Here is a 13,698-nt window from a genome sequence, read left to right as displayed (position 1 = left end):
GACGGAAAATGTAACGGATGGTGTCACATCGCGCCATTGACAATGAGACGTCGATTAGACTTTCTAATTTCCTCGCCTCGCTGCAGTCGGTTCTTTGCGAAAACGAATTTTCCGGGCCGGAAAAACGCCCACTAGTGACGAATGACACACGAAACGAACGTCTGTTTCCCGCAAAACGGAATTAATACGCTTCTACCATTTTTCAAACGTTGCGGAAAAGTTTTTCCGGACGTAGAACGTGACTGGTGAATTCGCATAATGCTACGTATGTATACCCTCCGCCTAAATACATACATAATTTATTTTATTCGCGTAGTACACACTCGCTACTAAATTCAATCTGGTGAAGTGATTAATGATAACAACGAAAATATTTGTGAAATAAAGTAAATGTTGACGAGGAGAAGTTTTTGAAAAATGCACGAGGGCTTAGTTGATAATTGTGAAATATGCGATGCTATTAAGTGGGGCTTAACGAGCGCACACTGCTGAAAACGCTGAACAACGTTGCGAGCTTTGTGCTGAAGGGCTGAAACTGCTGGTAGAACATTAACCAAAATATACGATAATGGCGCCAAATAATCGTCTGACCATAGAAGATGACAGAGACGTTAGCAGGGCAAATGGGATCGGCCACGAAATAATCTGTGCCAAACAACCACTCGTTAACAATTAAATTGTATTTACATACATCAATTTACAGCATATAAATTATTCTTAATTCTTAAGTGGTTTTTATTCATTCATTTATTCCAGTGGTTTTTGCTCATTTTAACGACATATGAATATTACTGGAAAAACGAAATACATTCATGATAATATTATAAAAACTTCAAATTTCCCTATACAAATGTTCATATCATCAAAAAAAACAATAAATATTTATATCGAGACCTTTAAATCTTTAATCTCAAGCAGATTAATCTTAGTTTTGGATTTCAAATGTGTACAAACATTCTGCAAGCTCATTCCTCCGAATTTCTAATAACATCCTGTATTTACACAAAAAAATTTATCGTCAAATTAACACTTTCGTCGACGCCCAAATTAAAAGAAGAAACGTTCGATATACTGGTATTATAAATGAGTAGGGAGTTTTACTGCTGAACATTAAAAGCACGTTGGGTGGGTTTTCAGCTACAGGAATGTAATTAAAAGCAAAGTTTCCGTATCGAATTCAGTCGTAAAAATAAAAGTGATTTATATATTCGACGTTGACGGAAATGAAAGTGTTAAAAATCGTATTCGTTCTCTATGAAATGCAAAGTTAAACGCTTGATGTGTATTATTACGCACGTATGTACATACATATGTACTGTCACGTTCCAATGAAATATTAATAAATTTTAGTTTACTCATTCCACTGCTGCACCAAAATTGCAAAAATAATTGCAGCGTTTCAATGAAAGATTTATTTAATTTTTAAAAAACTACTTGGTTAACTAAGCAAGTTTTATTTATTAATATTAAAATGTTACATTTATCTTACATTATATTCGAAAAACGAGATTATGGAACGATGATAATTTAATATGAGATACGTAGAACTTATTTCACTATAACTTTAGTTCACTCTTGATGGTGACGACTGTCGCTCTCAGAGTCGATGATGATGATTAAAGGCCGGATAACCAAGGTGCCGTCTTGAAAAAAACGGACCCATAGGGTGCTGCGTATTGTTCATTGCACTATTAAAGGTTCACCGAACGTTTTTTTTTTGGACTCTAGCTTTGTAAATAGAGCTAAACCGCCCCAATTCCTGGAAAAAGCACTGTGTCTAATGATGATGACTGACTTTACGGAGTCAATGGTGAGGATTGACTATACGGAGTCGATGGTAGTGACTGACTTGAATTCTATCAGTATGAGTATATATGTATACTTTTGAAGTATTGAAGACACGTATTGTACAATTTCGGTTAATAGGGTGTGCCACAAATCAGTGGTTCTACTTATTAATTTACGTGTGTCACACATCAATGGGTTACTTGTTAAATTAGGTGTGCTACAAATCAATGATAAGTATTGTTAAATTAGGTGTGCCACAAATCAACGGTGTGTCTTATTCCTACTGGTTAGTTAACTAAATTTATAAGCGAGGTATGTAACACTGGGTTGGGCAAAGTCCGGTACTCCTGTCATTGATAAGGAAGGTACATAACAGTACATATAAATATTGTATACATATGTACATACAAATTTTATGTCGATGTCTGCAAAAAGGACATTCCAATAAATAAACCACAAAGCCAGAAATATAATACATACGATCACTCGCTCACAAATAAACAAAATTTGGTGGAAAATTATAGAATATTGACAGAATTTTTCTATACAATTAAACTAATTTCACACAGTTATTGTCATTATAAAAAATTTTACTCATAATTACCATAATGGGTAGATCTCAGATAAAAAGGATTTACGCAATCAAGGCGACAAGGCCTAAAAAACAATGAGTTAAGATTGATAGCAAAAACTCATTGGTAATTACAAGGCACAAAGAGAAAACCGAAAGAAGGTGCACACCGTTTCTGAAAAGAGAAGTTGAGATCGATATTTGAAGCCGTTGAGAGAGTGCGCCTTCAGCAGACAACTCCAAGATTGCAGCAATTAAATAAAGACAGTTAGCAAACTTTAATTAAAAAATAATCGAAATGCCTTTTACGACTAAGGACCCCAATTAAAATTTCATCAAAAATAAAACGATGCCAATTTATATAACTACACTTCAATTCTATATTAAGCTCTTGATAAATTAAAAATAGATAGAATGTAGTACATATGCCCGTGACGTGAAGATACGTACTGCAGCTTTCGCATTCGAAGCGTAAACTGCACCGGTTGACATATTAAATAAGAGTAATTTTGAAACGGAACGGGATGCGTCTCGACAGGTAGCTGCAACGTCAAATGCAGAACGTTTAAAATAAAGGAAAAACAGAATAGAAAATAAATAAATGCGGAAGCTCAAAACGAACCGCAAAACCAATTTTGTTGTTGGAGCTTTTTGCATGAATACAAATAACGAAACGATCGATAACCAATTAAATATAAATACCGGAACTCGTTATAGTAGAAATTTGCTGTGGTCGCGTTTAAGCAACAAAACAAAATGAATACTAAAATCCAACAAGATATTACGGGGACTATATTATAAGTAAGCGGTGTGTACAAAATTCGTGCCTTATAAAATAAAATGGGTTCTCAAATAACATATCTCAGATAACCATCGAAATGATTGAAGTTGACTTAATAGACAATCTCACTGACCAAATACAAAAGTACTGAAAAACTTCGGCAATTAGGTTAAAAATGTTTGTCGAAAGATTCCTTCAAATAATCACAATTCATTTGAAGAATATTCATTGAATGTACATACATATGTATGTACCTACATATATATGTATATCAAACAAACACGTACATTTAAAATTATAAAGAAATAAATTTACATATAGTATGTATCTATTTTGGGTCCAAAATATCATTCAATATAAGGTAATTATTATATTAACACTCAAAAATGTATTATATGTAGTAATCGTAATCCGAAATAGCTTTTTAATCTTTATATACATACACACAAACATACATATGTATCACATCACTTCATCATACCTAATAATCCGAGAGTGATAGTTTGCTTCCTTTTTTCCTCTCCCGTCCGGAAGAAAAAGCTATTAACTCCGGAATTAAACGGATGCTACAGTACCGGATAGAATATAGTGCGCTTGTTGTACCCAAAGGAATTTATTTATAGCGCAAAAAAGGCAACGTTACATAAATATAAAACACATGAAGTAAAATAAAAAGTTGCATTAAATTACATTGTACATATGTATTTGAGTCAAATAAAACGTCATTTTCTCTGACGACGAATAACCACCCAAACAGAGTACGAATCAAGATTGTCGTTTCACCCTCATACATTCCTTCAACCCTGCGATTAAAGTCCACACGCTCAATGTCAAACAAAGACTTGTAATAATGAAAGTCGAGGACTGGGCTTAAGAGGTTAATTAACCATCTGGCCAATTCCGTAGGTGCACCGCGTATGGGGAAATTTAAATGCGAAAGCGCAACTTACTTCCGAACGGTTGCTTCCATTGTGGATGCATTTTGATGATCCTCTCGGCGCATCTCTTCAAATGGAATTAAGCGAGATAATGGCGTCATAGATTCGTCGGCATTCGCAATGACCGAGACGAACGGGACTTAAGCCCACCATTAGGCGTTCTCTCGTCTCTCTCACCCAGTACAAATCCCGGGATTTCCCGTAAATTTTCCACGAACAAACAAGACGTACGCGAGTGCGTCTACTCTGGGGTGGGTCTGTATCGTCCGTATTTGCGGGACAAAAGCTGAAAAAGTGGCGCTATGCTAATGGGGGGCTCGCGAATATGCAAATCGAGGCCATATATTACTCCAAAAAAGAGAGATACTTATGGATATAATGTATAGAGTAATGCTTCTCCAAGTATGATACTTATTTACCTATATATATAAAATATAATGAATTACACTTCAGCCAAATTGTTTAAGTTAAAATGTAAACGTTGAGAGTCTTGCAACTACTGAAATTTACGATACTATTACTTGAAAACTTTTACCATTTTAATTATTTACAGACATCAACATATACATATGAACATCGATGCATCTAAGATAAAAAAAATCTTCTAATGAAATTTTCAATATAATTGTTGTTATATATAGTTATTGTTATTGTTCTATTATATATGTAGTTATTGTTCTATAATTTTAGTTATGAAGTTTGCAATATAAGTTAATTCACAGAACTTCACGGAAAATATCCATTCGCCAGTAAGTCGTTAATAATTGCAAATTCGGCGATTTTTTCGAGGAAAACCAAGGCTAGTTGCCTACTACGTGTAGTAAGTGCTCAACGTAGACATGGATTTGAGCAAAATGAGCGTATCGCGTGCTTTGAGTGGTTGCAAACCCCTGTCGAAATGAAAAAAATGGCAAATTTTCGCCGTCTGCAAGTGATTAATTCACTTGATCAGCAATTGCCGACAACTCAGATTAAAAGTTCCGATACCTCTTGGCTATTTTTACGTTCTACTTACATATATGCTGAAAAATAATCAATTCTGAAAAATCAAAAGAGTAAAATCTCATATCCGTTCTACGTACATAAAATATAAAAATGTATTACAAAACACTTACATACAACCACATCATCAATCTTAAAGCGAGTGATTTAAGTACGACGATCAAATTATTATTACTTCTTATATTCGATTTATTTTTCTTCTAAAAATACACGAACTAAATATCGTAGGAATTATATAAAGACAGAATGAAAGAGAGGGAAAAAAATCGTTCGAAACAATTACATTCACAAAAGCTGATCCTTTCGTCAAATCCTCACAGCCGTAATAATAGCGGGCATTTAAATTGTAAATGGGGTGGATTGAAATTCAAATTTTTACTCATGTTTCTCGCTATCACTCGAAGACGTCCTCTTTTCCGACCGAGGGAAAGCAATGAATCATTATTGAAATTAATAAAAGCGTACTTTATTTCGTCCAGATCCGATTTAGGGGAAGGGAAAACCCCTAGGGTCCAATCGGAATGTAATAATAAAGACGAACCAGATGAGTCACCAAAAGAAATGTCTTTTCCGTATGTGACTTACATGCCTCGACTTGAACACACACCATTTGTTATTTATGAAATAACCATTAATTTCGTAGAATATATCTATCACCCACACCCCAATAAAAAAACATTTATCACTCAATTCCAATACAACAGCACAAAATCTATGTGAATCATGTGAATCGATGACGAATGCTTCAACTTTTCGGGGAATTTCGAGTCACAGCATCCTTGAAAATTTTCACTCGCAATATCACCCACCAAATTATTATAATATTTATACACTACCAAAATAACCCTAAATATAATATGTATACGGGAAAGTTCCACGTTCTAAACGGCAAACGTCCCGCTCAACATAACGACTTCGTCGCAAAGTTTGTTAAGCAAATTTACGACCTCAAAGAAATCCAATTTAAAAAACGTCACACGAAAGCTCAGACATATGTACACCCCGCTTGTCTATTTAGTGAAGATGATATACTACCACGACCGGAGTTTAAACAGCCGTATGTCCGAGCTATTTTAGAGAAGCCAGCAAAGCGATCGATGGAATATAATGAACAGTTTTGTATCAAAGGGTCGAGAGTCCTTTCGTCCCTCGGTCAATGAGGGCCATAGCAATTGCCGACTTCCTGCGGGGCGAGTCGTTTCTCTCTCTGATTAGACTCGAATCGCCGAATTTCACGTTAATGCGAGATAAAGTCTGGTTACGTCCGGAAGCGAGGGTGAAACTCGAGAAGCGCATGCATATTACAAGAGGAAAACTCCAGACAGCGTCTGCGATAAAATTATTGTCTGAAAAGTTCTAGGAGTTATACACGTACAAGTTTGTGTCGAGTGACAACTCTCGCTTTTCCGGAAAACATTGTCGGTCTGATATGCAATTGGAACCGCATCTGTTCCTATTTTTATATACATATGTAGATTCATTTTATATTACACAGATCATATATGAAAGTAAGCTCTTTGGTGAATATGAAAAGCAGCACCTATATGTAACCAATCCCATATTCATTTAAAAATCGCGCGTATATTTCTTTGATCACTTATGATACCTAGATATATTTATGTATATAGGTATGTATAAAAAATCAACCAAATCTGTTTGTAACAAACACTCACTAAATTTAATTGATTTGACAAAGTCTCAACTGCCAATTATACTACGTCAAAACAAAAATATATGTACATTTGTATATCTATAGGAATGCTGAAAAAATAATTGGCATTGAAATCAAAGACCAATCTCTATACCAATTAATAGTTCATTTCAAATTAAGTATTATATTCTGAATAATTTGGCTGAAAATATCACGATGTATATTCTGAAAGCCGGATTACAGTCACGGATGACCGGGGGTATGCGAAAATTTGCATAAAGGGGTGCGCGACGACAAAGTATGTTAATAAATATTTTAATGGCATCGAACTTGTTGCAGTGTATGTGTGTGCACATAATATATTCAGTCATTGTCAATCTACGTGTCTATACATCCACAAAATACATATTGAAACAAAATTTCGATGCAATTCAAATTTCAACTAACGAGTGTATGAGCATACTACATCTGTGCTTATTTAAACTGTTCAAACATTTAATAGATAATGTTTGTAATTATGGCGAGCTGCAATGAAGGGTTACACCGGAAACAAAACGTTTGAGAACTGCGATCGGCAATGGGGTCTGGATATATTCCTCGAGGGCATTTCAGCCCCACCTCTCAAAAATAAATTGAATTATTGCAACAAAGCGCAGTTGTGGCAGCGCAGACAAGGGAGCAAAGTTCCGCTGAAGTGCACGAACAAAAAGAAAGAGGGGAAGATTTTCCGACCAAATTATGGCACCTGATTTTGAAGAATTTACGAGTGTTTTCCCCAAACTCCAATGCAGATTTCGCAGTTAAAATTCCCTTTAAAAATTTCCATTATCTTAAAAGTACACCAAAAAAATGCAAATTTTCGAGCACGTAAACGTAATTGAATAGTGTCAATATAAATCAAATCGCTCTTAAAATATATGAGGCGAAATTGAAAGAGGGTAGACGTAGAGAGGTATGCAAACATTATAGAAGTAGAATTGGATGGGGATGAATTTGACGAGAGCTACGGGGTAGCCTATAGGTGCAACTTCGGCGAAATGAATTTTCGTTTCAGAACGGCATCGAATTTAATTATAGCTTCGAACTAAAATCAAACTAGGTGCTACACTTGAAAGTTTATAATAAACTTCGCTATGTAAATGTCGTAGTTTGGAAGACACCTCACCAAGTCGACTTTACAGAATATGGTTTATACGGGTCACATCCCCCATAAGTCGTATAATTAGAGGACTAAAGATGTATGGGGGGGGGGAAGAGTGGTAGATGAGAGGATGGTATCCAATATTTGCACAATGCCCTCACATCAGCGAAGGATCATAATATGCCGGGATCGACGGTAATTGAAATCCTTGCGACGCGCCGCCATCTTCAAATTGAAATACCGACCGGGAATAATGGGTTTTCTGGAGCGAAGCCCCACTTCGGCCCATTAACCTTAAAGTGAGAGTGTCCCGAGAAGAATATTCGTGTCCCGGGATGAAGTTTACGACGAATTAATCTTCGGCGAACTCATTGCGTGTAAAATAACTTTTAAGTTGAACGCATTAGCGACTATTTGATTCCACGAATAAGGGTTTGCTGTTCCTAGATCGAAATCATTACAACAAACGACGATGCAATTCTTCCATTAAAAAAAAACGTATAATATAATAGTTTAAGAATCTTTCGATATGTTATATTGACTATTGGAGGTGTTTTTTAAAATAAAATTTAAAACTTTTAACCATTGTTATTCTTCTTCGTGTGCACGGTCCTTCTACATAATATGTAGAACGTTGGCATCTAAAACTTCCATCCGTATTCTGTCCACGGCTGCTCTAAATACTGCCGAAGATTCTTCAACTGCGTTGGCCTACGATCTTTCCATGGATTACTAAGCGCAGGAGATCTTATTTCTGGTTCCGCATCACATGTCTAAAATAATTTAATTTGCGCCTTTTTAAATTGTTCAGCACATCGACATGTTTCACCATCACAGCCAACATCACAGGTTTTACGCGTCATCAATGAAATTCTCAGCATCCTTCTATTATAAATATACATAAGTCCATATCTCAAAGCCTGCAGCTGTTTACACATGGCATCCGTAAGGGTGGTCTATGCTTCTGTCCCATATAGAACGACGCTGAAAGCGTAACATTGTAAAAGTCTAAGTTGGAGTACTATGTTGATATCACGTGTGGTTAGGACATTTTTCATTTTTAAGAATCTCTTGCTTACTCCACGCGAATGTTCACACGTTTTACCCAGATAGCACCCAAGATATCTGAAATAATTAACTCTCTTCACCACGTTGTTGTAAATTTTTAAAGAGTAATTCGACCTATGAGTCGAATTATTGAATATCATCCACTATGTTAACCGTTGTTTAGGAATACTTTTGTTGAACTATCATTTTTTGACAATTCACTGATTAGTGATCTTCATGCCAAATTCGTACCCAAATAACTAAAGAACTTAAATATTGATTAACAAATAAAACATATCTCATATCTCATAAAACACACTTATTTCATAAGAATACACTTTATATAAAGAAAATGTCCGAAGAAGAATTACAAAAATGCCATTCGATCTTAAATCACTTTCATATGATATGAGATTGAAAATAATAAATCTTTCCACTTTGAAGACGAGAAGAATGAGAGGTAATCTAATTGAAGTCGATTAAACGATTGCCTTAAAATAAATGGGTTTTTGTAGTTCTTCCTTTTTTCGATTTATTTTTTTGTATTTTCTCTTATTTTTTTTTTACTGTTCATTTTGAGTGTTAATACATTTTTTTATCTTATTTGTATTTTTGTTTTCTAAAATGTACTAACAAACCCCTTGGCTCTATCAGCTATTCGCTCTTCAGCTATCAGTCGCCCTTAAATTAAAGTATTCTTAAATAAATAAAACAAGATAAATTTACACAATAATACAATACGAATTATATATCAAAGCTTAATGACAAAACTTTTAAAACTTGAAAATTCCTTTTAGTCGTCTCTAATCTATGTATATTTTTCACAATGTTAATTACGTATAATACCAAAAATAATACAATACTGCCATTTAAAAGTCTCTCAAGTAATTTACCTTGCGATTCAAATCTAGCGGCGTGCATAATTCTCCAAAAGTACAATACTATTCATTCAAAAAACTTTTCCATACACAACTTACACAAAAACGAAACACTTCATGGTTTTCCCAGGCGGGACACGCCTAGGCGTCGCGTTTCTCGAAAGCTTTTAGCATACAATGGCTTAATTCCGACGAAGTTGGTCAAGTGTGACAGGATTGGAATGGAGTTTTCGTGTAGAGGTGGCGCATCAGGTAGCCGAGACCTTAATTGACCCCGCGACGCCGTATTTACCCGGAGCGGGTTGACGGAGCCCGATCGGAAAATCCGGAAAAGCGCGTCGGAGATTTATGCGCGAATCCGTCGGGAAATCAGCCGGATCATCTTGCGCCGAAAATGAAATTAATTTTGTAATCGAATCCCATCTTCGGAGCGGGCTAATCTCGAGCTCGCGCACACGCCCAAGCTCGTTTACGGATAATGCGGATTAGGTAAATTATTTTTTAAACGCATCAACGACTGACTGTGTACTTAACTGGATATATTACACGCCGCTCGGATACGTACAACGAGTCGAGTTATATTTTTCATTAAAATTTTCCTTGGCCGAACGCAGAGCGTAAATTTTGCCAAAGCGAAACTTCGGGTCTTGCGAGTCGTAAATTATGCGATATTAAAAAGCAGACGATTTTTTTGACACTTCCATATTTAAATTCAAGCCGAAAGTTTCAGACTCGGCATGAAAATAAGATGGTAATAAATACATTGTATTCCACATCGACTGACTAAGGTTAAGTGAAGTAAATCATACATTTTTTCGCATGAACATAAAAATCTTAATAAATTATGGTACATAATTTAAGTATGTATGTACACACGTATGTACATTAGGCCAGAGCGAAAAACGCAAATTTTCATCGATGGACCTAGTGGAAAACGTATCTTCATACCAAGGGAACATTAAATAAAAAAAATCATTGATCTTAAACAATGCCCCGTAACTCCAACCAATCGATTTACCTCGACAAAAATTTCGAAAAAGTAAGTTTTTTTCATATATCTCTTTTTCAAGAAGAGTTTAATTTTTTACTATTCACCTATTGAAATTTATTTGTTTATTTAAGCTTTGACTGATTAACAAGAATTTAAAGTCGTCATTTCGCTCGAAAGTTTCCATACAAATCGCTCGCAATGGATGTTTGTATGGGGGAAGCATTTTTTCCAGAAAATCGACATGTTCCCGTGATAATTTTGAAAATAAAAGTCATTGAAAGCTTTCTTAAATATACACATTATCTTCCAAAACAAAAAAAGAACAACATATGCTCATAACAAAAAGGTATTCGGTTCTTCAGCAAGGATCATAGCATTATCATGTATCATTTCCAATTATTTTAAATTTTGAATATGTAACTAAAAGAGGACTCGTTTTACTATTCACTGACAAAACATGCATATTTACATAAATAAAACACAAATGCTTTAATGTTAAACAAATAACAGGTAGCAACTTACATACGCATAAAATAAATTACATCGTAATATATGCACTCGATTTCGATTTCGATCGATTTCGCCACAGCTTTTACATATGCATGTATTTAATTCGATTTAGCCCGACAATACAATGGAGTATGATTTCGAGTGAATGAAACCTCGGTTACGACACGCGTCATATGTGTAGAATGTACACGTGGTGTTTGTGCAATGACGTGATGCACTTACGAAATGCACGCCACGTGGCCACACGTACACACGGCGGAACGAACACGGGGGTGTGGCCCACCCCGCCTTAATTACAACACATTCTCGCACCAGTCTGACACCCTCCAACACCAACCCCATCCACCTTCCGACCCACCGACCTCTACACCTCTGTGATTTATAGCGTTTTGAAATTTCGAGTGTGACGTTTATATTTGCAGCGCGTCATGAACGTCATGAACGTCATGAACGTGTCGCGTTACCCAGTCACAGTAGGGTTGTGATTGATGCACGTTTGATTTACGGGTGTCGTGACGTTGTCAAATATTGCCAAATTTCGTCTCAAGGTCGCACTTGAAAAGTCATCGTGTCGTATTTTTAAATTATGTGAATATAATTTAAGCAAAGAATTTAGACTGAACCTCGCGAATTCAAGCTCTATAGAATCATTCGAATTCAACTAAAAATATGCAAATTTGATATCGCGTACTGAATATTCAATAGAAAACTACGTAAATAAATCGTTTTATATGAAAAGCGAGCGAGTCCATTGGTAGTATAAAAACATAATGAGAATGCGTAAATTCAGAGGCCTGATAAGTCCAGTATTATGATATTATTATTATTATAGATACATACTTGTCAAAATCTTAAAATTACAAAAAAAGTGTTTCATTTTCATTTTTTCTGGAACAGAATCGTATGGCACAGAATTCCTAGGTAAACTCCAGCTGTAAATGGGCATTTTGTATGTATGTCATTGTTAATTCGTATTATCTTATGATTTCGATAAGTTTCTCCTACATGTCTGCGATCTTACTATGATTTTATCCCATCAAAAACAAAATCAAAAAACAACCACTAGAAAACGAAACTTCCAAAAAGAAACTATTTTTGGAAGTTTCAACATTTTCTTCTTGAACAAGTTATCTATGTGTAAAAACAAATACGGTAAATGTATAAGAAAGATATTTTTTGTATAAAAATCCATGTTTTGGGTAGCTGCGATTCTATCGTTTTATTTATTTGCTTTGATAATGTCCCGAAAACGCAACTGGCACGGCGCCTAAACAGATCGTTATTGGCGATATAAATTGCGGTAGAACGAGACGGTTAATGGGTTATCGTTACGAAAGTCCGCACGGTCCCAATACCTCCGATATTAATTAAAAGCTTAATCGCAATATCGAGAGAAAACCAACTTTGGGAAGATTTATAAATTTTTCGATGGAAAATGCGGTTACCTTTGCCTCGTCCGCTTCGTTCGAATAATCGCATTGGCCCGGATAAACGATCGTTCCCAAAAAATTGAGAAAAACCCGATTTCTCGTAAATATGTATGTATTCGAGGGAAAAAATCGAACCGCACGGGATATATACATATGATGCGTACCTCATTTTTGTGATCGACGCTTTGATGACATTTTTCCTGCTCGGGTTTCTGTAAAAAAAAAGGGATATTTGATAAAAAAAAATTCTCCGTCAACATGCTATACATACCATACATAATGTTCAAAGAATCTTTAATAAAATAAATATAATATTCATGTGGTAAGGTATTATAAGGTATAATACTAATTTTAATATAAAATTTGCAAGAAGTTACATATTTTAAGTGCTTTTTGTATATAATCATGATCCCAAATACATAGTGAAATTATCAAAAAAAATTCCGAAATATTCTTTTAATAAAAGACAATAATATACAACAAAAGTGTAATGATAATTAAACTTAAATAAAATTGTATATGAAATTTTTACACTCATGGTACAAAGATTAGGTATTAGTTGAAATCCTTTAAAAATTATTGGAATTATTAATTAAGTTCTCTTAAAAGTATATATATGTATATGTATGTAAGTGTATTATATTCTGATTCATTTAATTTTGAACCAAGCTAAAAGTAATTCGTCTTAAATAGACACTTAAAATATTATAATAAAAAGTACTAAAATTTTCTCAATAAAATATTCGAAATGAGTTAGTCGACAGTTTGCACCGTATATTTAAATAAAACTCGAGTCTTCCCCCAACAAGAAAATCTTCGCATCGATCAAACTCATTATACAATAAATATACAAGCAAGTATAAAGAAACAAAAATACACAAAATTCGGATTATTAAGTCGCAAAATGGCGGAAACTTTCGACAGCGACGAAACGCAAGCCAGAATAATGGAGTCGTTGTCGGAGAGTTTG

Source organism: Arctopsyche grandis, chromosome 7 (genome assembly GCF_051622035.1).
Source record: "Arctopsyche grandis isolate Sample6627 chromosome 7, ASM5162203v2, whole genome shotgun sequence".
Classification (NCBI taxonomy): Eukaryota; Metazoa; Arthropoda; class Insecta; order Trichoptera; family Hydropsychidae; genus Arctopsyche; species Arctopsyche grandis.
Note: the sequence above shows the minus strand (reverse complement) of the source record.